This window comes from Rhea pennata, unplaced genomic scaffold, assembly GCF_028389875.1.
Source record: "Rhea pennata isolate bPtePen1 unplaced genomic scaffold, bPtePen1.pri scaffold_23_2, whole genome shotgun sequence".
NCBI lineage: Eukaryota > Metazoa > Chordata > Aves > Rheiformes > Rheidae > Rhea > Rhea pennata.
This window is the reverse complement of record NW_026907676.1, coordinates 2062197-2087144: the sequence shown is the minus strand read 5'-3', so window position 1 is coordinate 2087144 and position 24948 is coordinate 2062197.

Sequence of the window (24948 nt, the reverse complement as noted above, 5' to 3'; positions counted from 1 at the left end):
CTTCTCATGCCTTAGCGCCCTGCTTTGTTTGGAGGCTGTTTGCGGACAGCAGCACACACAGCGGGAAGGTGCGCTCTGATCGGCTCCAAGTCTCGGCAGATAGAAGCGCAAGCGAGGCACCGGCTCGCAGTTTGTCCCGGGCATGGGAAGCAGCATGCTGCGTGCCCAGAAGACATCCCCCTTTATCCTGCCTGCCACGGGACTGCTTCTGAGCACGGAGGCACGCCTACAAGCCAGCTGAGATGGGCTTTGCCTAAGAGTGAGGGAAGTGTCGAGTGGAACAAGGGAACTGCTGCACAACTTCCCTCGCAGGCAGATTCCCTCCTGGGACGCTTAGTTTTCTTGCCTTAGCGCCCTGCTTTGTTTGGAGGCTGTTTGCGGACAGCAGCACACACAGCGGGAAGGTGCGCGCTGGCCAGCTCCAAGTCTCGGCAGATAGAAGCGCAAGCGAGGCACCGGCTCGCAGTTTGTCCCGGGCATGGGAAGCAGCATGCTGCGTGCCCAGAACACATCTCGCACTGTCCTGCCTGCCACAGGGCTGTTTCTGAGCACGGAGGCACGCCTACAAGCAAGTTGAGATGGGCTTTGCCTAAGAGTGAGGGAAGTGTCGAGTGGAACAAGGGAACTGCTGCACAGCTTCCCTCGCAGGCACATTCCCTCCTGGGGCGCTTACTTCTCTTGCCTTACTGCCCTGCTTTGTTTGGAGGCTGTTTGCGGACAGCAGCACACACAGCGGGGAGGTGCGCTCTGATCGGCTCCAAGTCTCGGCAGATAGAAGCGCAAGCGAGGCACCGGCTCGCAGTTTGTCCCGGGCATGGGAAGCAGCATGCTGCGTGCCCAGAAGACATCCCCCTTTATCCTGCCTGCCACGGGACTGCTTCTGAGCACGGAGGCACGCCTACAAGCCAGCTGAGATGGGCTTTGCCTAAGAGTGAGGGAAGTGTCGAGTGGAACAAGGGAGCTGCTGCACAGCTTCCCTCGCAGGCAGATTCCCTCCTGGGACGCTTACTTCTCTTGCCTTAGCGCCCTGCTTTGTTTGGAGGCTGTTTGCGGACAGCAGCACACACAGCGGGAAGGTGCGCTCTGATCGGCTCCAAGTCTCGGCAGATAGAAGCGCAAGCGAGGCACCGGCTCGCAGTTTGTCCCGGGCATGGGAAGCAGCATGCTGCGTGCCCTGAATACATCCCCCTGTATCCTGCCTGCCACGGGACTGTTTCTGAGCACGGAGGCACGCCTACAAGCCAGCTGAGATGGGCTTTGCCTAAGAGTGAGGGAAGTGTCGAGTGGAACAAGGGAACTGCTGCACAGCTTCCCTCGCAGGCAGATTCCCTCCTGGGACGCTTAGTTTTCTTGCCTTAGCGCCCTGCTTTGTTTGGAGGCTGTTTGCGGACAGCAGCACACACAGCGGGAAGGTGCGCGCTGGCCAGCTCCAAGTCTCGGCAGATAGAAGCGCAAGCGAGGCACCTGCTCGCAGTTTGTCCCGGGCATGGGAAGCAGCATGCTGCGTGCCCAGAACACATCTCGCACTGTCCTGCCTGCCACAGGGCTGTTTCTGAGCACGGAGGCACACCTACAAGCAAGTTGAGATGGGCTTTGCCTAAGAGTGAGGGAAGTGTCGAGTGGAACAAGGGAACTGCTGCACAGCTTCCCTCGCAGGCACATTCCCTCCTGGGGCGCTTACTTCTCTTGCCTTACTGCCCTGCTATGTTTGGAGGCTGTTTGCGGACAGCAGCACACACAGCGGGAAGGTGCGCTCTGATCGGCTCCAAGTCTCGGCAGATAGAAGCGCAAGCGAGGCACCGGCTCCCAGTTTGTCACGGGCATGGGAAGCAGCATGCTGCGTGCCCAGAAGACATCCCCCTTTATCCTGCCTGCCACGGGACTGCTTCTGAGCACGGAGGCACGCCTACAAGCCAGCTGAGATGGGCTTTGCCTAAGAGTGAGGGAAGTGTCGAGTGGAACAAGGGAGCTGCTGCACAGCTTCCCTCGCAGGCAGATTCCCTCCTGGGGAGCTTAGTTCTCTTGCCTTAGCGCCCTGCTTTGTTTGGAGGCTGTTTGCGGACAGCAGCACACACAGCGGGAAGGTGCGCGCTGGCCAGCTCCAAGTCTCGGCAGATAGAAGCGCAAGCGAGGCACCGGCTCGCAGTTTGTCCCGGGCATGGGAAGCAGCATGCTGCGTGCCCAGAACACATCTCGCACTGTCCTGCCTGCCACAGGGCTGTTTCTGAGCACGGAGGCACACCTACAAGCAAGTTGAGATGGGCTTTGCCTAAGAGTGAGGGAAGTGTCGAGTGGAACAAGGGAACTGCTGCACAGCTTCCCTCGCAGGCAGATTCCCTCCTGGGGCGCTTACTTCTCTTGCCTTACTGCCCTGCTTTGTTTGGAGGCTGTTTGCGGACAGCAGCACACACAGCGGGAAGGGGCGCGCTGGCCAGCTCCAAGTCTCGGCAGATAGAAGCGCAAGCGAGGCACCGGCTCGCAGTTTGTCCCGGGCATGGGAAGCAGCATGCTGCGTGCCCAGAACACATCTCGCACTGTCCTGCCTGCCACAGGGCTGTTTCTGAGCACGGAGGCACACCTACAAGCAAGTTGAGATGGGCTTTGCCTAAGAGTGAGGGAAGTGTCGAGTGGAACAAGGGAACTGCTGCACAGCTTCCCTCGCAGGCAGATTCCTTCCTGGGGCGCTTACTTCTCTTGCCTTACTGCCCTGCTTTGTTTGGAGGCTGTTTGCAGACAGCAGCACACACAGCGGGAAGGTGCGCGCTGGCCAGCTCCAAGTCTCGGCAGATAGAAGCGCAAGCGAGGCACCGGCTCGCAGTTTGTCCCGGGCATGGGAAGCAGCATGCTGCGTGCCCAGAACACATCTCGCACTGTCCTGCCTGCCACAGGGCTGTTTCTGAGCACGGAGGCACACCTACAAGCAAGTTGAGATGGGCTTTGCCTAAGAGTGAGGGAAGTGTCGAGTGGAACAAGGGAACTGCTGCACAGCTTCCCTCGCAGGCAGATTCCTTCCTGGTGCGCTTACTTCTCTTGCCTTAGCGCCCTGCTTTGTTTGGAGGCTGTTTGCAGACAGCAGCACACACAGCGGGAAGGTGCGCGCTGGCCAGCTCCAAGTCTCGGCAGATAGAAGCGCAAGCGAGGCACCGGCTCGCAGTTTGTCCCGGGCATGGGAAGCAGCATGCTGCGTGCCCAGAAGACATCCCCCTTTATCCTGCCTGCCACGGGACTGCTTCTGAGCACGGAGGCACGCCTACAAGCCAGCTGAGATGGGCTTTGCCTAAGAGTGAGGGAAGTGTCGAGTGGAACAAGGGAACTGCTGCACAACTTCCCTCGCAGGCAGATTCCCTCCTGGGACGCTTAGTTTTCTTGCCTTAGCGCCCTGCTTTGTTTGGAGGCTGTTTGCGGACAGCAGCACACACAGCGGGAAGGTGCGCGCTGGCCAGCTCCAAGTCTCGGCAGATAGAAGCGCAAGCGAGGCACCGGCTCGCAGTTTGTCCCGGGCATGGGAAGCAGCATGCTGCGTGCCCAGAACACATCTCGCACTGTCCTGCCTGCCACAGGGCTGTTTCTGAGCACGGAGGCACACCTACAAGCAAGTTGAGATGGGCTTTGCCTAAGAGTGAGGGAAGTGTCGAGTGGAACAAGGGAACTGCTGCACAGCTTCCCTCGCAGGCAGATTCCCTCCTGGGGCGCTTACTTCTCTTGCCTTACTGCCCTGCTTTGTTTGGAGGCTGTTTGTGGACAGCAGCACACACAGCGGGAAGGGGCGCGCTGGCCAGCTCCAAGTCTCGGCAGATAGAAGCGCAAGCGAGGCACCGGCTCGCAGTTTGTCCCGGGCATGGGAAGCAGCATGCTGCGTGCCCAGAACACATCTCGCACTGTCCTGCCTGCCACAGGGCTGTTTCTGAGCACGGAGGCACACCTACAAGCAAGTTGAGATGGGCTTTGCCTAAGAGTGAGGGAAGTGTCGAGTGGAACAAGGGAACTGCTGCACAGCTTCCCTCGCAGGCACATTCCCTCCTGGGGCGCTTACTTCTCTTGCCTTACTGCCCTGCTTTGTTTGGAGGCTGTTTGCGGACAGCAGCACACACAGCGGGGAGGTGCGCTCTGATCGGCTCCAAGTCTCGGCAGATAGAAGCGCAAGCGAGGCACCGGCTCGCAGTTTGTCCCGGGCATGGGAAGCAGCATGCTGCGTGCCCAGAAGACATCCCCCTTTATCCTGCCTGCCACGGGACTGCTTCTGAGCACGGAGGCACGCCTACAAGCCAGCTGAGATGGGCTTTGCCTAAGAGTGAGGGAAGTGTCGAGTGGAACAAGGGAGCTGCTGCACAGCTTCCCTCGCAGGCAGATTCCCTCCTGGGACGCTTACTTCTCTTGCCTTAGCGCCCTGCTTTGTTTGGAGGCTGTTTGCGGACAGCAGCACACACAGCGGGAAGGTGCGCTCTGATCGGCTCCAAGTCTCGGCAGATAGAAGCGCAAGCGAGGCACCGGCTCGCAGTTTGTCCCGGGCATGGGAAGCAGCATGCTGCGTGCCCTGAATACATCCCCCTGTATCCTGCCTGCCACGGGACTGTTTCTGAGCACGGAGGCACGCCTACAAGCCAGCTGAGATGGGCTTTGCCTAAGAGTGAGGGAAGTGTCGAGTGGAACAAGGGAACTGCTGCACAGCTTCCCTCGCAGGCAGATTCCCTCCTGGGACGCTTAGTTTTCTTGCCTTAGCGCCCTGCTTTGTTTGGAGGCTGTTTGCGGACAGCAGCACACACAGCGGGAAGGTGCGCGCTGGCCAGCTCCAAGTCTCGGCAGATAGAAGCGCAAGCGAGGCACCTGCTCGCAGTTTGTCCCGGGCATGGGAAGCAGCATGCTGCGTGCCCAGAACACATCTCGCACTGTCCTGCCTGCCACAGGGCTGTTTCTGAGCACGGAGGCACACCTACAAGCAAGTTGAGATGGGCTTTGCCTAAGAGTGAGGGAAGTGTCGAGTGGAACAAGGGAACTGCTGCACAGCTTCCCTCGCAGGCACATTCCCTCCTGGGGCGCTTACTTCTCTTGCCTTACTGCCCTGCTATGTTTGGAGGCTGTTTGCGGACAGCAGCACACACAGCGGGAAGGTGCGCTCTGATCGGCTCCAAGTCTCGGCAGATAGAAGCGCAAGCGAGGCACCGGCTCGCAGTTTGTCCCGGGCATGGGAAGCAGCATGCTGCGTGCCCAGAACACATCTCGCACTGTCCTGCCTGCCACAGGGCTGTTTCTGAGCACGGAGGCACACCTACAAGCAAGTTGAGATGGGCTTTGCCTAAGAGTGAGGGAAGTGTCGAGTGGAACAAGGGAACTGCTGCACAGCTTCCCTCGCAGGCAGATTCCCTCCTGGGGCGCTTACTTCTCTTGCCTTACTGCCCTGCTTTGTTTGGAGGCTGTTTGCGGACAGCAGCACACACAGCGGGAAGGTGCGCGCTGGCCAGCTCCAAGTCTCGGCAGATAGAAGCGCAAGCGAGGCACCGGCTCGCAGTTTGTCCCGGGCATGGGAAGCAGCATGCTGCGTGCCCGGAAGACATCCCCCTTTATCCTGCCTGCCACGGGACTGCTTCTGAGCACGGAGGCACGCCTACAAGCCAGCTGAGATGGGCTTTGCCTAAGAGTGAGGGAAGTGTCGAGTGGAACAAGGGAGCTGCTGCACAGCTTCCCTCGCAGGCAGATTCCCTCCTGGGGCGCTTACTTCTCTTGCCTTACTGCCCTGCTTTGTTTGGAGGCTGTTTGCGGACAGCAGCACACACAGCGGGAAGGTGCGCGCTGGCCAGCTCCAAGTCTCGGCAGATAGAAGCGCAAGCGAGGCACCGGCTCGCAGTTTGTCCCGGGCATGGGAAGCAGCATGCTGCGTGCCCTGAATACATCCCCCTGTATCCTGCCTGCCACGGGACTGCTTCTGAGCACGGAGGCACGCCTACAAGCCAGCTGAGATGGACTTTGCCTAAGAGTGAGGGAAGTGTCGAGTGGAACAAGGGAACTGCTGCACAGCTTCCCTCGCAGGCAGATTCCCTCCTGGGACGCTTAGTTTTCTTGCCTTAGCGCCCTGCTTTGTTTGGAGGCTGTTTGCGGACAGCAGCACACACAGCGGGAAGGTGCGCACTGGCCAGCTCCAAGTCTCGGCAGATAGAAGCGCAAGCGAGGCACCGGCTCGCAGTTTGTCCCGGGCATGGGAAGCAGCATGCTGCGTGCCCAGAACACATCTCGCACTGTCCTGCCTGCCACAGGGCTGTTTCTGAGCACGGAGGCACACCTACAAGCAAGTTGAGATGGGCTTTGCCTAAGAGTGAGGGAAGTGTCGAGTGGAACAAGGGAACTGCTGCACAGCTTCCCTCGCAGGCAGATTCCCTCCTGGGGCGCTTACTTCTCTTGCCTTACTGCCCTGCTATGTTTGGAGGCTGTTTGCGGACAGCAGCACACACAGCGGGAAGGTGCGCTCTGATCGGCTCCAAGTCTCGGCAGATAGAAGCGCAAGCGAGGCACCGGCTCGCAGTTTGTCCCGGGCATGGGAAGCAGCATGCTGCGTGCCCAGAACACATCTCGCACTGTCCTGCCTGCCACAGGGCTGTTTCTGAGCACGGGGGCACGCCTACAAGCAAGTTGAGATGGGCTTTGCCTAAGAGTGAGGGAAGTGTCGAGTGGAACAAGGGAACTGCTGCACAGCTTCCCTCGCAGGCAGATTCCCTCCTGGGGGGCTTACTTCTCTTGCCTTAGCGCCCTGCTTTGTTTGGAGGCTGTTTGCGGACAGCAGCACACACAGCGGGAAGGTGCGCGCTGGCCAGCTCCAAGTCTCGGCAGATAGAAGCGCAAGCGAGGCACCGGCTCGCAGTTTGTCCCGGGCATGGGAAGCAGCATGCTGCGTGCCCAGAACACATCTCGCACTGTCCTGCCTGCCACAGGGCTGTTTCTGAGCACGGAGGCACGCCTACAAGCAAGTTGAGATGGGCTTTGCCTAAGAGTGAGGGAAGTGTCGAGTGGAACAAGGGAACTGCTGCACAGCTTCCCTCGCAGGCAGATTCCCTCCTGGGGCGCTTACTTCTCTTGCCTTACTGCCCTGCTTTGTTTGGAGGCTGTTTGCGGACAGCAGCACACACAGCGGGAAGGGGCGCGCTGGCCAGCTCCAAGTCTCGGCAGATAGAAGCGCAAGCGAGGCACCGGCTCGCAGTTTGTCCCGGGCATGGGAAGCAGCATGCTGCGTGCCCAGAAGACATCTCGCACTGTCCTGCCTGCCACAGGGCTGTTTCTGAGCACGGAGGCAAGCCTACAAGCAAGTTGAGATGGGCTTTGCCTAAGAGTGAGGGAAGTGTCGAGTGGAACAAGGGAACTGCTGCACAGCTTCCCTCGCAGGCAGATTCCCTCCTGGGACGCTTACTTCTCTTGCCTTACTGCCCTGCTTTGTTTGGAGGCTGTTTGCGGACAGCAGCACACACAGCGGGAAGGTGCGCTCTGATCGGCTCCAAGTCTCGGCAGATAGAAGCGCAAGCGAGGCACCGGCTCGCAGTTTGTCCCGGGCATGGGAAGCAGCATGCTGCGTGCCCAGAAGACATCCCCCTTTATCCTGCCTGCCACGGGACTGCTTCTGAGCACGGAGGCACGCCTACAAGCCAGCTGAGATGGGCTTTGCCTAAGAGTGAGGGAAGTGTCGAGTGGAACAAGGGAACTGCTGCACAGCTTCCCTCGCAGGCAGATTCCCTCCTGGGGCGCTTACTTCTCTTGCCTTACTGCCCTGCTTTGTTTGGAGGCTGTTTGCGGACAGCAGCACACACAGCGGGAAGGGGCGCGCTGGCCAGCTCCAAGTCTCGGCAGATAGAAGCGCAAGCGAGGCACCGGCTCGCAGTTTGTCCCGGGCATGGGAAGCAGCATGCTGCGTGCCCAGAACACATCTCGCACTGTCCTGCCTGCCACGGGGCTGTTTCTGAGCACGGAGGCACACCTACAAGCAAGTTGAGATGGGCTTTGCCTAAGAGTGAGGGAAGTGTCGAGTGGAACAAGGGAACTGCTGCACAGCTTCCCTCGCAGGCAGATTCCCTCCTGGGGCGCTTACTTCTCATGCCTTAGCGCCCTGCTTTGTTTGGAGGCTGTTTGCGGACAGCAGCACACACAGCGGGAAGGTGCGCGCTGGCCAGCTCCAAGTCTCGGCAGATAGAAGCGCAAGCGAGGCACCGGCTCGCAGTTTGTCCCGGGCATGGGAAGCAGCATGCTGTGTGCCCAGAACACATCTCGCACTGTCCTGCCTGCCACAGGGCTGTTTCTGAGCACGGAGGCACACCTACAAGCAAGTTGAGATGGGCTTTGCCTAAGAGTGAGGGAAGTGTCGAGTGGAACAAGGGAACTGCTGCACAGCTTCCCTCGCAGGCAGATTCCCTCCTGGGACGCTTAGTTTTCTTGCCTTAGCGCCCTGCTTTGTTTGGAGGCTGTTTGCGGACAGCAGCACACACAGCGGGAAGGTGCGCTCTGATCGGCTCCAAGTCTCGGCAGATAGAAGCGCAAGCGAGGCACCGGCTCGCAGTTTGTCACGGGCATGGGAAGCAGCATGCTGCGTGCCCAGAACACATCCCCCTTTATCCTGCCTGCCACGGGACTGCTTCTGAGCACGGAGGCACGCCTACAAGCCAGCTGAGATGGGCTTTGCCTAAGAGTGAGGGAAGTGTCGAGTGGAACAAGGGAACTGCTGCACAGCTTCCCTCGCAGGCAGATTCCCTCCTGGGACGCTTAGTTTTCTTGCCTTAGCGCCCTGCTTTGTTTGGAGGCTGTTTGCGGACAGCAGCACACACAGCGGGAAGGTGCGCGCTGGCCAGCTCCAAGTCTCGGCAGATAGAAGCGCAAGCGAGGCACCGGCTCGCAGTTTGTCCCGGGCATGGGAAGCAGCATGCTGCGTGCCCAGAACACATCTCGCACTGTCCTGCCTGCCACAGGGCTGTTTCTGAGCACGGAGGCACACCTACAAGCAAGTTGAGATGGGCTTTGCCTAAGAGTGAGGGAAGTGTCGAGTGGAACAAGGGAACTGCTGCACAGCTTCCCTCGCAGGCAGATTCCCTCCTGGGGCGCTTACTTCTCTTGCCTTACTGCCCTGCTATGTTTGGAGGCTGTTTGCGGACAGCAGCACACACAGCGGGAAGGTGCGCTCTGATCGGCTCCAAGTCTCGGCAGATAGAAGCGCAAGCGAGGCACCGGCTCGCAGTTTGTCCCGGGCATGGGAAGCAGCATGCTGCGTGCCCAGAACACATCTCGCACTGTCCTGCCTGCCACAGGGCTGTTTCTGAGCACGGGGGCACGCCTACAAGCAAGTTGAGATGGGCTTTGCCTAAGAGTGAGGGAAGTGTCGAGTGGAACAAGGGAACTGCTGCACAGCTTCCCTCGCAGGCAGATTCCCTCCTGGGGCGCTTACTTCTCTTGCCTTACTGCCCTGCTTTGTTTGGAGGCTGTTTGCGGACAGCAGCACACACAGCGGGAAGGGGCGCGCTGGCCAGCTCCAAGTCTCGGCAGATAGAAGCGCAAGCGAGGCACCGGCTCGCAGTTTGTCCCGGGCATGGGAAGCAGCATGCTGCGTGCCCAGAACACATCTCGCACTGTCCTGCCTGCCACAGGGCTGTTTCTGAGCACGGAGGCACACCTACAAGCAAGTTGAGATGGGCTTTGCCTAAGAGTGAGGGAAGTGTCGAGTGGAACAAGGGAACTGCTGCACAGCTTCCCTCGCAGGCAGATTCCCTCCTGGGACGCTTAGTTTTCTTGCCTTAGCGCCCTGCTTTGTTTGGAGGCTGTTTGCAGACAGCAGCACACACAGCGGGAAGGTGCGCGCTGGCCAGCTCCAAGTCTCGGCAGATAGAAGCGCAAGCGAGGCACCGGCTCGCAGTTTGTCCCGAGCATGGGAAGCAGCATGCTGCGTGCCCAGAACACATCCCGCACTGTCCTGCCTGCCACAGGGCTGTTTCTGAGCACGGGGGCAAGCCTACAAGCAAGTTGAGATGGGCTTTGCCTAAGAGTGAGGGAAGTGTCGAGTGGAACAAGGGAACTGCTGCACACCTTCCCTCGCAGGCAGATTCCCTCCTGGGGCGCTTACTTCTCTTGCCTTACTGCCCTGCTTTGTTTGGAGGCTGTTTGCGGACAGCAGCACACACAGCGGGAAGGTGCGCTCTGATCAGCTCCAAGTCTCGGCAGATAGAAGCGCAAGCGAGGCACCGGCTCGCAGTTTGTCCCGGGCATGGGAAGCAGCATGCTGCGTGCCCAGAAGACATCCCCCTTTATCCTGCCTGCCACGGGACTGCTTCTGAGCACGGAGGCACGCCTACAAGCCAGCTGAGATGGGCTTTGCCTAAGAGTGAGGGAAGTGTCGAGTGGAACAAGGGAACTGCTGCACAGCTTCCCTCGCAGGCAGATTCCCTCCTGGGGCGCTTACTTCTCTTGCCTTACTGCCCTGCTTTGTTTGGAGGCTGTTTGCGGACAGCAGCACACACAGCGGGAAGGGGCGCGCTGGCCAGCTCCAAGTCTCGGCAGATAGAAGCGCAAGCGAGGCACCGGCTCGCAGTTTGTCCCGAGCATGGGAAGCAGCATGCTGCGTGCCCTGAATACATCCCCCTGTATCCTGCCTGCCACAGGGCTGTTTCTGAGCACGGAGGCACGCCTACAAGCCAGCTGAGATGGGCTTTGCCTAAGAGTGAGGGAAGTGTCGAGTGGAACAAGGGAACTGCTGCACAGCTTCCCTCGCAGGCAGATTCCCTCCTGGGACGCTTAGTTTTCTTGCCTTAGCGCCCTGCTTTGTTTGGAGGCTGTTTGCGGACAGCAGCACACACAGCGGGAAGGTGCGCGCTGGCCAGCTCCAAGTCTCGGCAGATAGAAGCGCAAGCGAGGCACCGGCTCGCAGTTTGTCCCGGGCATGGGAAGCAGCATGCTGCGTGCCCAGAACACATCTCGCACTGTCCTGCCTGCCACAGGGCTGTTTCTGAGCACGGAGGCACACCTACAAGCAAGTTGAGATGGGCTTTGCCTAAGAGTGAGGGAAGTGTCGAGTGGAACAAGGGAACTGCTGCACAGCTTCCCTCGCAGGCAGATTCCCTCCTGGGGCGCTTACTTCTCTTGCCTTACTGCCCTGCTATGTTTGGAGGCTGTTTGCGGACAGCAGCACACACAGCGGGAAGGTGCGCTCTGATCGGCTCCAAGTCTCGGCAGATAGAAGCGCAAGCGAGGCACCGGCTCGCAGTTTGTCCCGGGCATGGGAAGCAGCATGCTGCGTGCCCAGAACACATCTCGCACTGTCCTGCCTGCCACAGGGCTGTTTCTGAGCACGGGGGCACGCCTACAAACAAGTTGAGATGGGCTTTGCCTAAGAGTGAGGGAAGTGTCGAGTGGAACAAGGGAACTGCTGCACAGCTTCCCTCGCAGGCAGATTCCCTCCTGGGGCGCTTACTTCTCTTGCCTTAGCGCCCTGCTTTGTTTGGAGGCTGTTTGCGGACAGCAGCACACACAGCGGGAAGGTGCGCGCTGGCCAGCTCCAAGTCTCGGCAGATAGAAGCGCAAGCGAGGCACCGGCTCGCAGTTTGTCCCGGGCATGGGAAGCAGCATGCTGCGTGCCCAGAACACATCTCGCACTGTCCTGCCTGCCACAGGGCTGTTTCTGAGCACGGAGGCACGCCTACAAGCAAGTTGAGATGGGCTTTGCCTAAGAGTGAGGGAAGTGTCGAGTGGAACAAGGGAACTGCTGCACAGCTTCCCTCGCAGGCAGATTCCCTCCTGGGGCGCTTACTTCTCTTGCCTTACTGCCCTGCTTTGTTTGGAGGCTGTTTGCGGACAGCAGCACACACAGCGGGAAGGGGCGCGCTGGCCAGCTCCAAGTCTCGGCAGATAGAAGCGCAAGCGAGGCACCGGCTCGCAGTTTGTCCCGGGCATGGGAAGCAGCATGCTGCGTGCCCAGAACACATCTCGCACTGTCCTGCCTGCCACAGGGCTGTTTCTGAGCACGGAGGCAAGCCTACAAGCAAGTTGAGATGGGCTTTGCCTAAGAGTGAGGGAAGTGTCGAGTGGAACAAGGGAACTGCTGCACACCTTCCCTCGCAGGCAGATTCCCTCCTGGGGCGCTTACTTCTCTTGCCTTACTGTCCTGCTTTGTTTGGAGGCTGTTTGCGGACAGCAGCACACACAGCGGGAAGGTGCGCTCTGATCGGCTCCAAGTCTCGGCAGATAGAAGCGCAAGCGAGGCACCGGCTCGCAGTTTGTCCCGGGCATGGGAAGCAGCATGCTGCGTGCCCAGAAGACATCCCCCTTTATCCTGCCTGCCACGGGACTGCTTCTGAGCACGGAGGCACGCCTACAAGCCAGCTGAGATGGGCTTTGCCTAAGAGTGAGGGAAGTGTCGAGTGGAACAAGGGAACTGCTGCACAGCTTCCCTCGCAGGCAGATTCCCTCCTGGGGCGCTTACTTCTCTTGCCTAACTGCCCTGCTTTGTTTGGAGGCTGTTTGCGGACAGCAGCACACACAGCGGGAAGGGGCGCGCTGGCCAGCTCCAAGTCTCGGCAGATAGAAGCGCAAGCGAGGCACCGGCTCGCAGTTTGTCCCGGGCATGGGAAGCAGCATGCTGCGTGCCCAGAACACATCTCGCACTGTCCTGCCTGCCACGGGGCTGTTTCTGAGCACGGAGGCACACCTACAAGCAAGTTGAGATGGGCTTTGCCTAAGAGTGAGGGAAGTGTCGAGTGGAACAAGGGAACTGCTGCACAGCTTCCCTCGCAGGCAGATTCCCTCCTGGGGCGCTTACTTCTCTTGCCTTACTGCCCTGCTTTGTTTGGAGGCTGTTTGCGGACAGCAGCACACACAGCGGGAAGGGGCGCTCTGATCGGCTCCAAGTCTCGGCAGATAGAAGCGCAAGCGAGGCACCGGCTCGCAGTTTGTCCCGGGCATGGGAAGCAGCATGCTGCGTGCCCAGAACACATCTCGCACTGTCCTGCCTGCCACAGGGCTGTTTCTGAGCACGGAGGCACGCCTACAAGCAAGTTGAGATGGGCTTTGCCTAAGAGTGAGGGAAGTGTCGAGTGGAACAAGGGAACTGCTGCACAGCTTCCCTCGCAGGCAGATTCCCTCCTGGGGCGCTTACTTCTCTTGCCTTAGCGCCCTGCTTTGTTTGGAGGCTGTTTGCGGACAGCAGCACACACAGCGGGAAGGTGCGCGCTGGCCAGCTCCAAGTCTCGGCAGATAGAAGCGCAAGCGAGGCACCTGCTCGCAGTTTGTCCCGGGCATGGGAAGCAGCATGCTGCGTGCCCAGAACACATCTCGCACTGTCCTGCCTGCCACAGGGCTGTTTCTGAGCACGGAGGCACGCCTACAAGCAAGTTGAGATGGGCTTTGCCTAAGAGTGAGGGAAGTGTCGAGTGGAACAAGGGAACTGCTGCACAGCTTCCCTCGCAGGCAGATTCCCTCCTGGGGCGCTTACTTCTCATGCCTTAGCGCCCTGCTTTGTTTGGAGGCTGTTTGCGGACAGCAGCACACACAGCGGGAAGGTGCGCGCTGGCCAGCTCCAAGTCTCGGCAGATAGAAGCGCAAGCGAGGCACCGGCTCGCAGTTTGTCCCGGGCATGGGAAGCAGCATGCTGCGTGCCCAGAACACATCTCGCACTGTCCTGCCTGCCACAGGGCTGTTTCTGAGCACGGAGGCACACCTACAAGCAAGTTGAGATGGGCTTTGCCTAAGAGTGAGGGAAGTGTCGAGTGGAACAAGGGAACTGCTGCACAGCTTCCCTCGCAGGCAGATTCCCTCCTGGGACGCTTAGTTTTCTTGCCTTAGCGCCCTGCTTTGTTTGGAGGCTGTTTGCGGACAGCAGCACACACAGCGGGAAGGTGCGCTCTGATCGGCTCCAAGTCTCGGCAGATAGAAGCGCAAGCGAGGCACCGGCTCGCAGTTTGTCCCGGGCATGGGAAGCAGCATGCTGCGTGCCCAGAACACATCTCGCACTGTCCTGCCTGCCACGGGGCTGTTTCTGAGCACGGAGGCAAGCCTACAAGCAAGTTGAGATGGGCTTTGCCTAAGAGTGAGGGAAGTGTCGAGTGGAACAAGGGAACTGCTGCACACCTTCCCTCGCAGGCAGATTCCCTCCTGGGGCGCTTACTTCTCTTGCCTTACTGTCCTGCTTTGTTTGGAGGCTGTTTGCGGACAGCAGCACACACAGCGGGAAGGTGCGCTCTGATCGGCTCCAAGTCTCGGCAGATAGAAGCGCAAGCGAGGCACCGGCTCGCAGTTTGTCCCGGGCATGGGAAGCAGCATGCTGCGTGCCCAGAAGACATCCCCCTTTATCCTGCCTGCCACGGGACTGCTTCTGAGCACGGAGGCACGCCTACAAGCCAGCTGAGATGGGCTTTGCCTAAGAGTGAGGGAAGTGTCGAGTGGAACAAGGGAACTGCTGCACAGCTTCCCTCGCAGGCAGATTCCCTCCTGGGGCGCTTACTTCTCTTGCCTTACTGCCCTGCTTTGTTTGGAGGCTGTTTGCGGACAGCAGCACACACAGCGGGAAGGGGCGCGCTGGCCAGCTCCAAGTCTCGGCAGATAGAAGCGCAAGCGAGGCACCGGCTCGCAGTTTGTCCCGGGCATGGGAAGCAGCATGCTGCGTGCCCAGAACACATCTCGCACTGTCCTGCCTGCCACAGGGCTGTTTCTGAGCACGGAGGCACGCCTACAAGCAAGTTGAGATGGGCTTTGCCTAAGAGTGAGGGAAGTGTCGAGTGGAACAAGGGAACTGCTGCACAGCTTCCCTCGCAGGCAGATTCCCTCCTGGGGCGCTTACTTCTCTTGCCTTAGCGCCCTGCTTTGTTTGGAGGCTGTTTGCGGACAGCAGCACACACAGCGGGAAGGTGCGCGCTGGCCAGCTCCAAGTCTCGGCAGATAGAAGCGCAAGCGAGGCACCTGCTCGCAGTTTGTCCCGGGCATGGGAAGCAGCATGCTGCGTGCCCAGAACACATCTCGCACTGTCCTGCCTGCCACAGGGCTGTTTCTGAGCACGGAGGCACGCCTACAAGCAAGTTGAGATGGGCTTTGCCTAAGAGTGAGGGAAGTGTCGAGTGGAACAAGGGAACTGCTGCACAGCTTCCCTCGCAGGCAGATTCCCTCCTGGGTCGCTTACTTCTCATGCCTTAGCGCCCTGCTTTGTTTGGAGGCTGTTTGCGGACAGCAGCACACACAGCGGGAAGGTGCGCGCTGGCCAGCTCCAAGTCTCGGCAGATAGAAGCGCAAGCGAGGCACCGGCTCGCAGTTTGTCCCGGGCATGGGAAGCAGCATGCTGCGTGCCCAGAAGACATCCCCCTTTATCCTGCCTGCCACGGGACTGCTTCTGAGCACGGAGGCACGCCTACAAGCCAGCTGAGATGGGCTTTGCCTAAGAGTGAGGGAAGTGTCGAGTGGAACAAGGGAACTGCTGCACAGCTTCCCTCGCAGGCAGATTCCCTCCTGGGACGCTTAGTTTTCTTGCCTTAGCGCCCTGCTTTGTTTGGAGGCTGTTTGCGGACAGCAGCACACACAGCGGGAAGGTGCGCGCTGGCCAGCTCCAAGTCTCGGCAGATAGAAGCGCAAGCGAGGCACCGGCTCGCAGTTTGTCCCGGGCATGGGAAGCAGCATGCTGCGTGCCCTGAATACATCCCCCTGTATCCTGCCTGCCACGGGACTGTTTCTGAGCACGGAGGCACGCCTACAAGCCAGCTGAGATGGGCTTTGCCTAAGAGTGAGGGAAGTGTCGAGTGGAACAAGGGAACTGCTGCACAGCTTCCCTCGCAGGCAGATTCCCTCCTGGGACGCTTAGTTTTCTTGCCTTAGCGCCCTGCTTTGTTTGGAGGCTGTTTGTGGACAGCAGCACACAGAGCGGGAAGGTGCGCGCTGGCCAGCTCCAAGTCTCGGCAGATAGAAGCGCAAGCGAGGCACCGGCTCGCAGTTTGTCCCGGGCATGGGAAGCAGCATGCTGCGTGCCCAGAACACATCTCGCACTGTCCTGCCTGCCACAGGGCTGTTTCTGAGCACGGAGGCACACCTACAAGCAAGTTGAGATGGGCTTTGCCTAAGAGTGAGGGAAGTGTCGAGTGGAACAAGGGAACTGCTGCACAGCTTCCCTCGCAGGCAGATTCCCTCCTGGGACGCTTAGTTTTCTTGCCTTAGCGCCCTGCTTTGTTTGGAGGCTGTTTGCGGACAGCAGCACACACAGCGGGAAGGTGCGCTCTGATCGGCTCCAAGTCTCGGCAGATAGAAGCGCAAGCGAGGCACCGGCTCGCAGTTTGTCACGGGCATGGGAAGCAGCATGCTGCGTGCCCTGAATACATCCCCCTGTATCCTGCCTGCCACGGGACTGCTTCTGAGCACGGAGGCACGCCTACAAGCCAGCTGAGATGGGCTTTGCCTAAGAGTGAGGGAAGTGTCGAGTGGAACAAGGGAACTGCTGCACAGCTTCCCTCGCAGGCAGATTCCCTCCTGGGACGCTTAGTTTTCTTGCCTTAGCGCCCTGCTTTGTTTGGAGGCTGTTTGCGGACAGCAGCACACACAGCGGGAAGGTGCGCGCTGGCCAGCTCCAAGTCTCGGCAGATAGAAGCGCAAGCGAGGCACCGGCTCGCAGTTTGTCCCGGGCATGGGAAGCAGCATGCTGCGTGCCCAGAACACATCTCGCACTGTCCTGCCTGCCACAGGGCTGTTTCTGAGCACGGAGGCACACCTACAAGCAAGTTGAGATGGGCTTTGCCTAAGAGTGAGGGAAGTGTCGAGTGGAACAAGGGAACTGCTGCACAGCTTCCCTCGCAGGCAGATTCCCTCCTGGGGCGCTTACTTCTCTTGCCTTACTGCCCTGCTATGTTTGGAGGCTGTTTGCGGACAGCAGCACACACAGCGGGAAGGTGCGCTCTGATCGGCTCCAAGTCTCGGCAGATAGAAGCGCAAGCGAGGCACCGGCTCGCAGTTTGTCCCGGGCATGGGAAGCAGCATGCTGCGTGCCCAGAACACATCTCGCACTGTCCTGCCTGCCACAGGGCTGTTTCTGAGCACGGGGGCACGCCTACAAGCAAGTTGAGATGGGCTTTGCCTAAGAGTGAGGGAAGTGTCGAGTGGAACAAGGGAACTGCTGCACAGCTTCCCTCGCAGGCAGATTCCCTCCTGGGGCGCTTACTTCTCTTGCCTTACTGCCCTGCTTTGTTTGGAGGCTGTTTGCGGACAGCAGCACACACAGCGGGAAGGGGCGCGCTGGCCAGCTCCAAGTCTCGGCAGATAGAAGCGCAAGCGAGGCACCGGCTCGCAGTTTGTCCCGGGCATGGGAAGCAGCATGCTGCGTGCCCAGAAGACATCCCCCTTTATCCTGCCTGCCACGGGACTGCTTCTGAGCACGGAGGCACGCCTACAAGCCAGCTGAGATGGGCTTTGCCTAAGAGTGAGGGAAGTGTCGAGTGGAACAAGGGAACTGCTGCACAGCTTCCCTCGCAGGCAGATTCCCTCCTGGGGCGCTTACTTCTCTTGCCTTACTGCCCTGCTTTGTTTGGAGGCTGTTTGCGGACAGCAGCACACACAGCGGGAAGGGGCGCGCTGGCCAGCTCCAAGTCTCGGCAGATAGAAGCGCAAGCGAGGCACCGGCTCGCAGTTTGTCCCGGGCATGGGAAGCAGCATGCTGCGTGCCCTGAATACATCCCCCTGTATCCTGCCTGCCACGGGACTGTTTCTGAGCACGGAGGCACGCCTACAAGCCAGCTGAGATGGGCTTTGCCTAAGAGTGAGGGAAGTGTCGAGTGGAACAAGGGAACTGCTGCACAGCTTCCCTCGCAGGCAGATTCCCTCCTGGGGCGCTTAGTTTTCTTGCCTTAGCGCCCTGCTTTGTTTGGAGGCTGTTTGCGGACAGCAGCACACACAGCGGGAAGGTGCGCGCTGGCCAGCTCCAAGTCTCGGCAGATAGAAGCGCAAGCGAGGCACCGGCTCGCAGTTTGTCCCGAGCATGGGAAGCAGCATGCTGCGTGCCCAGAACACATCTCGCACTGTCCTGCCTGCCACAGGGCTGTTTCTGAGCACGGGGGCACGCCTACAAGCAAGTTGAGATGGGCTTTGCCTAAGAGTGAGGGAAGTGTCGAGTGGAACAAGGGAACTGCTGCACAGCTTCCCTCGCAGGCAGATTCCCTCCTGGGGCGCTTACTTCTCTTGCCTTACTGCCCTGCTTTGTTTGGAGGCTGTTTGCGGACAGCAGCACACACAGCGGGAAGGTGCGCTCTGATCGGCTCCAAGTCTCGGCAGATAGAAGCGCAAGCGAGGCACCGGCTCGCAGTTTGTCCCGGGCATGGGAAGCAGCATGCTGCGTGCCCAGAAGACATCCCCCTTTATCCTGCCTGCCACGGGACTGCTTCTGAGCACGGAGGCACGCCTACAAGCCAGCTGAGATGGGCTTTGCCTAAGAGTGAGGGAAGTGTCGAGTGGAACAAGGGAACTGCTGCACAGCTTCCCTCGCAGGCACATTCCCTCCTGGGGCGCTTACTTCTCTTGCCTTACTGCCCTGCTTTGTTTGGAGGCTGTTTGCGGACAGCAGCACACACAGCGGGAAGGGGCGCGCTGGCCAGCTCCAAGTCTCGGCAGATAGAAGCGCAAGCGAGGCACCGGCTCGCAGTTTGTCCCGGGCATGGGAAGCAGCATGCTGCGTGCCCAGAACACATCTCGCACTGTCCTGCCTGCCACGGGGCTGTTTCTGAGCACGGAGGCACACCTACAAGCAAGTTGAGATGGGCTTTGCCTAAGAGTGAGGGAAGTGTCGAGTGGAACAAGGGAACTGCTGCACAGCTTCCCTCGCAGGCAGATTCCCTCCTGGGGCGCTTACTTCTCTTGCCTTACTGCCCTGCTTTGTTTGGAGGCTGTTTGCGGACAGCAGCACACACAGCGGGAAGGGGCGCTCTGATCGGCTCCAAGTCTCGGCAGATAGAAGCGCAAGCGAGGCACCGGCTCGCAGTTTGTCCCGGGCATGGGAAGCAGCATGCTGCGTGCCCAGAACACATCTCGCACTGTCCTGCCTGCCACAGGGCTGTTTCTGAGCACGGAGGCACGCCTACAAGCAAGTTGAGATGGGCTTTGCCTAAGAGTGAGGGAAGTGTCGAGTGGAACAAGGGAACTGCTGCACAGCTTCCCTCGCAGGCAGATTCCCTCCTGGGGCGCTTACTTCTCTTGCCTTAGCGCCCTGCTTTGTTTGGAGGCTGTTTGCGGACAGCAGCACACACAGCGGGAAGGTGCGCGCTGGCCAGCTCCAAGTCTCGGCAGATAGAAGCGCAAGCGAGGCACCTGCTCGCAGTTTGTCCCGGGCATGGGAAGCAGCATGCTGCGTGCCCAGAACACATCTCGCACTGTCCTGCCTGCCACAGGGCTGTTTCTGAGCACGGAGGCACGCCTACAAGCAAGTTGAGATGGGCTTTGCCTAAGAGTGAGGGAAGTGTCGAGTGGAACAAGGGAACTGCTGCACAGCTTCCCTCGCAGGCAGATTCCCTCCTGGGGCGCTTACTTCTCATGCCTTAGCGCCCTGCTTTGTTTGGAGGCTGTTTGCGGACAGCAGCACACACAGCGGGAAGGTGCGCGCTGGCCAGCTCCAAGTCTCGGCAGATAGAAGCGCAAGCGAGGCACCGGCTCGCAGTTTGTCCCGGGCATGGGAAGCAGCATGCTGCGTGCCCAGAACACATCTCGCACTGTCCTGCCTGCCACAGGGCTGTTTCTGAGCACGGAGGCACACCTACAAGCAAGTTGAGATGGGCTTTGCCTAAGAGTGAGGGAAGTGTCGAGTGGAACAAGGGAACTGCTGCACAGCTTCCCTCGCAGGCAGATTCCCTCCTGGGACGCTTAGTTTTCTTGCCTTAGCGCCCTGCTTTGTTTGGAGGCTGTTTGCGGACAGCAGCACACACAGCGGGAAGGTGCGCTCTGATCGGCTCCAAGTCTCGGCAGATAGAAGCGCAAGCGAGGCACCGGCTCGCAGTTTGTCCCGGGCATGGGAAGCAGCATGCTGCGTGCCCAGAACACATCTCGCACTGTCCTGCCTGCCACGGGGCTGTTTCTGAGCACGGAGGCAAGCCTACAAGCAAGTTGAGATGGGCTTTGCCTAAGAGTGAGGGAAGTGTCGAGTGGAACAAGGGAACTGCTGCACACCTTCCCTCGCAGGCAGATTCCCTCCTGGGGCGCTTACTTCTCTTGCCTTACTGTCCTGCTTTGTTTGGAGGCTGTTTGCGGACAGCAGCACACACAGCGGGAAGGTGCGCTCTGATCGGCTCCAAGTCTCGGCAGATAGAAGCGCAAGCGAGGCACCGGCTCGCAGTTTGTCCCGGGCATGGGAAGCAGCATGCTGCGTGCCCAGAAGACATCCCCCTTTATCCTGCCTGCCACGGGACTGCTTCTGAGCACGGAGGCACGCCTACAAGCCAGCTGAGATGGGCTTTGCCTAAGAGTGAGGGAAGTGTCGAGTGGAACAAGGGAACTGCTGCACAGCTTCCCTCGCAGGCAGATTCCCTCCTGGGGCGCTTACTTCTCTTGCCTTACTGCCCTGCTTTGTTTGGAGGCTGTTTGCGGACAGCAGCACACACAGCGGGAAGGGGCGCGCTGGCCAGCTCCAAGTCTCGGCAGATAGAAGCGCAAGCGAGGCACCGGCTCGCAGTTTGTCCCGGGCATGGGAAGCAGCATGCTGCGTGCCCAGAACACATCTCGCACTGTCCTGCCTGCCACAGGGCTGTTTCTGAGCACGGAGGCACGCCTACAAGCAAGTTGAGATGGGCTTTGCCTAAGAGTGAGGGAAGTGTCGAGTGGAACAAGGGAACTGCTGCACAGCTTCCCTCGCAGGCAGATTCCCTCCTGGGGCGCTTACTTCTCTTGCCTTAGCGCCCTGCTTTGTTTGGAGGCTGTTTGCGGACAGCAGCACACACAGCGGGAAGGTGCGCGCTGGCCAGCTCCAAGTCTCGGCAGATAGAAGCGCAAGCGAGGCACCTGCTCGCAGTTTGTCCCGGGCATGGGAAGCAGCATGCTGCGTGCCCAGAACACATCTCGCACTGTCCTGCCTGCCACAGGGCTGTTTCTGAGCACGGAGGCACGCCTACAAGCAAGTTGAGATGGGCTTTGCCTAAGAGTGAGGGAAGTGTCGAGTGGAACAAGGGAACTGCTGCACAGCTTCCCTCGCAGGCAGATTCCCTCCTGGGTCGCTTACTTCTCATGCCTTAGCGCCCTGCTTTGTTTGGAGGCTGTTTGCGGACAGCAGCACACACAGCGGGAAGGTGCGCGCTGGCCAGCTCCAAGTCTCGGCAGATAGAAGCGCAAGCGAGGCACCGGCTCGCAGTTTGTCCCGGGCATGGGAAGCAGCATGCTGCGTGCCCAGAAGACATCCCCCTTTATCCTGCCTGCCACGGGACTGCTTCTGAGCACGGAGGCACGCCTACAAGCCAGCTGAGATGGGCTTTGCCTAAGAGTGAGGGAAGTGTCGAGTGGAACAAGGGAACTGCTGCACAGCTTCCCTCGCAGGCAGATTCCCTCCTGGGACGCTTAGTTTTCTTGCCTTAGCGCCCTGCTTTGTTTGGAGGCTGTTTGCGGACAGCAGCACACACAGCGGGAAGGTGCGCGCTGGCCAGCTCCAAGTCTCGGCAGATAGAAGCGCAAGCGAGGCACCGGCTCGCAGTTTGTCCCGGGCATGGGAAGCAGCATGCTGCGTGCCCTGAATACATCCCCCTGTATCCTGCCTGCCACGGGACTGTTTCTGAGCACGGAGGCACGCCTACAAGCCAGCTGAGATGGGCTTTGCCTAAGAGTGAGGGAAGTGTCGAGTGGAACAAGGGAACTGCTGCACAGCTTCCCTCGCAGGCAGATTCCCTCCTGGGACGCTTAGTTTTCTTGCCTTAGCGCCCTGCTTTGTTTGGAGGCTGTTTGTGGACAGCAGCACACAGAGCGGGAAGGTGCGCGCTGGCCAGCTCCAAGTCTCGGCAGATAGAAGCGCAAGCGAGGCACCGGCTCGCAGTTTGTCCCGGGCATGGGAAGCAGCATGCTGCGTGCCCAGAACACATCTCGCACTGTCCTGCCTGCCACAGGGCTGTTTCTGAGCACGGAGGCACACCTACAAGCAAGTTGAGATGGGCTTTGCCTAAGAGTGAGGGAAGTGTCGAGTGGAACAAGGGAACTGCTGCACAGCTTCCCTCGCAGGCAGATTCCCTCCTGGGACGCTTAGTTTTCTTGCCTTAGCGCCCTGCTTTGTTTGGAGGCTGTTTGCGGACAGCAGCACACACAGCGGGAAGGTGCGCTCTGATCGGCTCCAAGTCTCGGCAGATAGAAGCGCAAGCGAGGCACCGGCTCGCAGTTTGTCACGGGCATGGGAAGCAGCATGCTGCGTGCCCTGAATACATCCCCCTGTATCCTGCCTGCCACGGGACTGCTTCTGAGCACGGAGGCACGCCTACAAGCCAGCTGAGATGGGCTTTGCCTAAGAGTGAGGGAAGTGTCGAGTGGAACAAGGGAACTGCTGCACAGCTTCCCTCGCAGGCAGATTCCCTCCTGGGACGCTTAGTTTTCTTGCCTTAGCGCCCTGCTTTGTTTGGAGGCTGTTTGCGGACAGCAGCACACACAGCGGGAAGGTGCGCGCTGGCCAGCTCCAAGTCTCGGCAGATAGAAGCGCAAGCGAGGCACCGGCTCGCAGTTTGTCCCGGGCATGGGAAGCAGCATGCTGCGTGCCCAGAACACATCTCGCACTGTCCTGCCTGCCACAGGGCTGTTTCTGAGCACGGAGGCACACCTACAAGCAAGTTGAGATGGGCTTTGCCTAAGAGTGAGGGAAGTGTCGAGTGGAACAAGGGAACTGCTGCACAGCTTCCCTCGCAGGCAGATTCCCTCCTGGGGCGCTTACTTCTCTTGCCTTACTGCCCTGCTATGTTTGGAGGCTGTTTGCGGACAGCAGCACACACAGCGGGAAGGTGCGCTCTGATCGGCTCCAAGTCTCGGCAGATAGAAGCGCAAGCGAGGCACCGGCTCGCAGTTTGTCCCGGGCATGGGAAGCAGCATGCTGCGTGCCCAGAACACATCTCGCACTGTCCTGCCTGCCACAGGGCTGTTTCTGAGCACGGGGGCACGCCTACAAGCAAGTTGAGATGGGCTTTGCCTAAGAGTGAGGGAAGTGTCGAGTGGAACAAGGGAACTGCTGCACAGCTTCCCTCGCAGGCAGATTCCCTCCTGGGGCGCTTACTTCTCTTGCCTTACTGCCCTGCTTTGTTTGGAGGCTGTTTGCGGACAGCAGCACACACAGCGGGAAGGGGCGCGCTGGCCAGCTCCAAGTCTCGGCAGATAGAAGCGCAAGCGAGGCACCGGCTCGCAGTTTGTCCCGGGCATGGGAAGCAGCATGCTGCGTGCCCAGAAGACATCCCCCTTTATCCTGCCTGCCACGGGACTGCTTCTGAGCACGGAGGCACGCCTACAAGCCAGCTGAGATGGGCTTTGCCTAAGAGTGAGGGAAGTGTCGAGTGGAACAAGGGAACTGCTGCACAGCTTCCCTCGCAGGCAGATTCCCTCCTGGGGCGCTTACTTCTCTTGCCTTACTGCCCTGCTTTGTTTGGAGGCTGTTTGCGGACAGCAGCACACACAGCGGGAAGGGGCGCGCTGGCCAGCTCCAAGTCTCGGCAGATAGAAGCGCAAGCGAGGCACCGGCTCGCAGTTTGTCCCGGGCATGGGAAGCAGCATGCTGCGTGCCCTGAATACATCCCCCTGTATCCTGCCTGCCACGGGACTGTTTCTGAGCACGGAGGCACGCCTACAAGCCAGCTGAGATGGGCTTTGCCTAAGAGTGAGGGAAGTGTCGAGTGGAACAAGGGAACTGCTGCACAGCTTCCCTCGCAGGCAGATTCCCTCCTGGGACGCTTAGTTTTCTTGCCTTAGCGCCCTGCTTTGTTTGGAGGCTGTTTGCGGACAGCAGCACACACAGCGGGAAGGTGCGCGCTGGCCAGCTCCAAGTCTCGGCAGATAGAAGCGCAAGCGAGGCACCGGCTCGCAGTTTGTCCCGAGCATGGGAAGCAGCATGCTGCGTGCCCAGAACACATCTCGCACTGTCCTGCCTGCCACAGGGCTGTTTCTGAGCACGGGGGCACGCCTACAAGCAAGTTGAGATGGGCTTTGCCTAAGAGTGAGGGAAGTGTCGAGTGGAACAAGGGAACTGCTGCACAGCTTCCCTCGCAGGCAGATTCCCTCCTGGGGCGCTTACTTCTCTTGCCTTACTGCCCTGCTTTGTTTGGAGGCTGTTTGCGGACAGCAGCACACACAGCGGGAAGGTGCGCTCTGATCGGCTCCAAGTCTCGGCAGATAGAAGCGCAAGCGAGGCACCGGCTCGCAGTTTGTCCCGGGCATGGGAAGCAGCATGCTGCGTGCCCAGAAGACATCCCCCTTTATCCTGCCTGCCACGGGACTGCTTCTGAGCACGGAGGCACGCCTACAAGCCAGCTGAGATGGGCTTTGCCTAAGAGTGAGGGAAGTGTCGAGTGGAACAAGGGAACTGCTGCACAGCTTCCCTCGCAGGCACATTCCCTCCTGGGGCGCTTACTTCTCTTGCCTTACTGCCCTGCTTTGTTTGGAGGCTGTTTGCGGACAGCAGCACACACAGCGGGAAGGGGCGCGCTGGCCAGCTCCAAGTCTCGGCAGATAGAAGCGCAAGCGAGGCACCGGCTCGCAGTTTGTCCCGGGCATGGGAAGCAGCATGCTGCGTGCCCAGAACACATCTCGCACTGTCCTGCCTGCCACAGGGCTGTTTCTGAGCACGGAGGCACACCTACAAGCAAGTTGAGATGGGCTTTGCCTAAGAGTGAGGGAAGTGTCGAGTGGAACAAGGGAACTGCTGCACAGCTTCCCTCGCAGGCAGATTCCCTCCTGGGGCGCTTACTTCTCTTGCCTTACTGCCCTGCTATGTTTGGAGGCTGTTTGCGGACAGCAGCACACACAGCGGGAAGGTGCGCTCTGATCGCC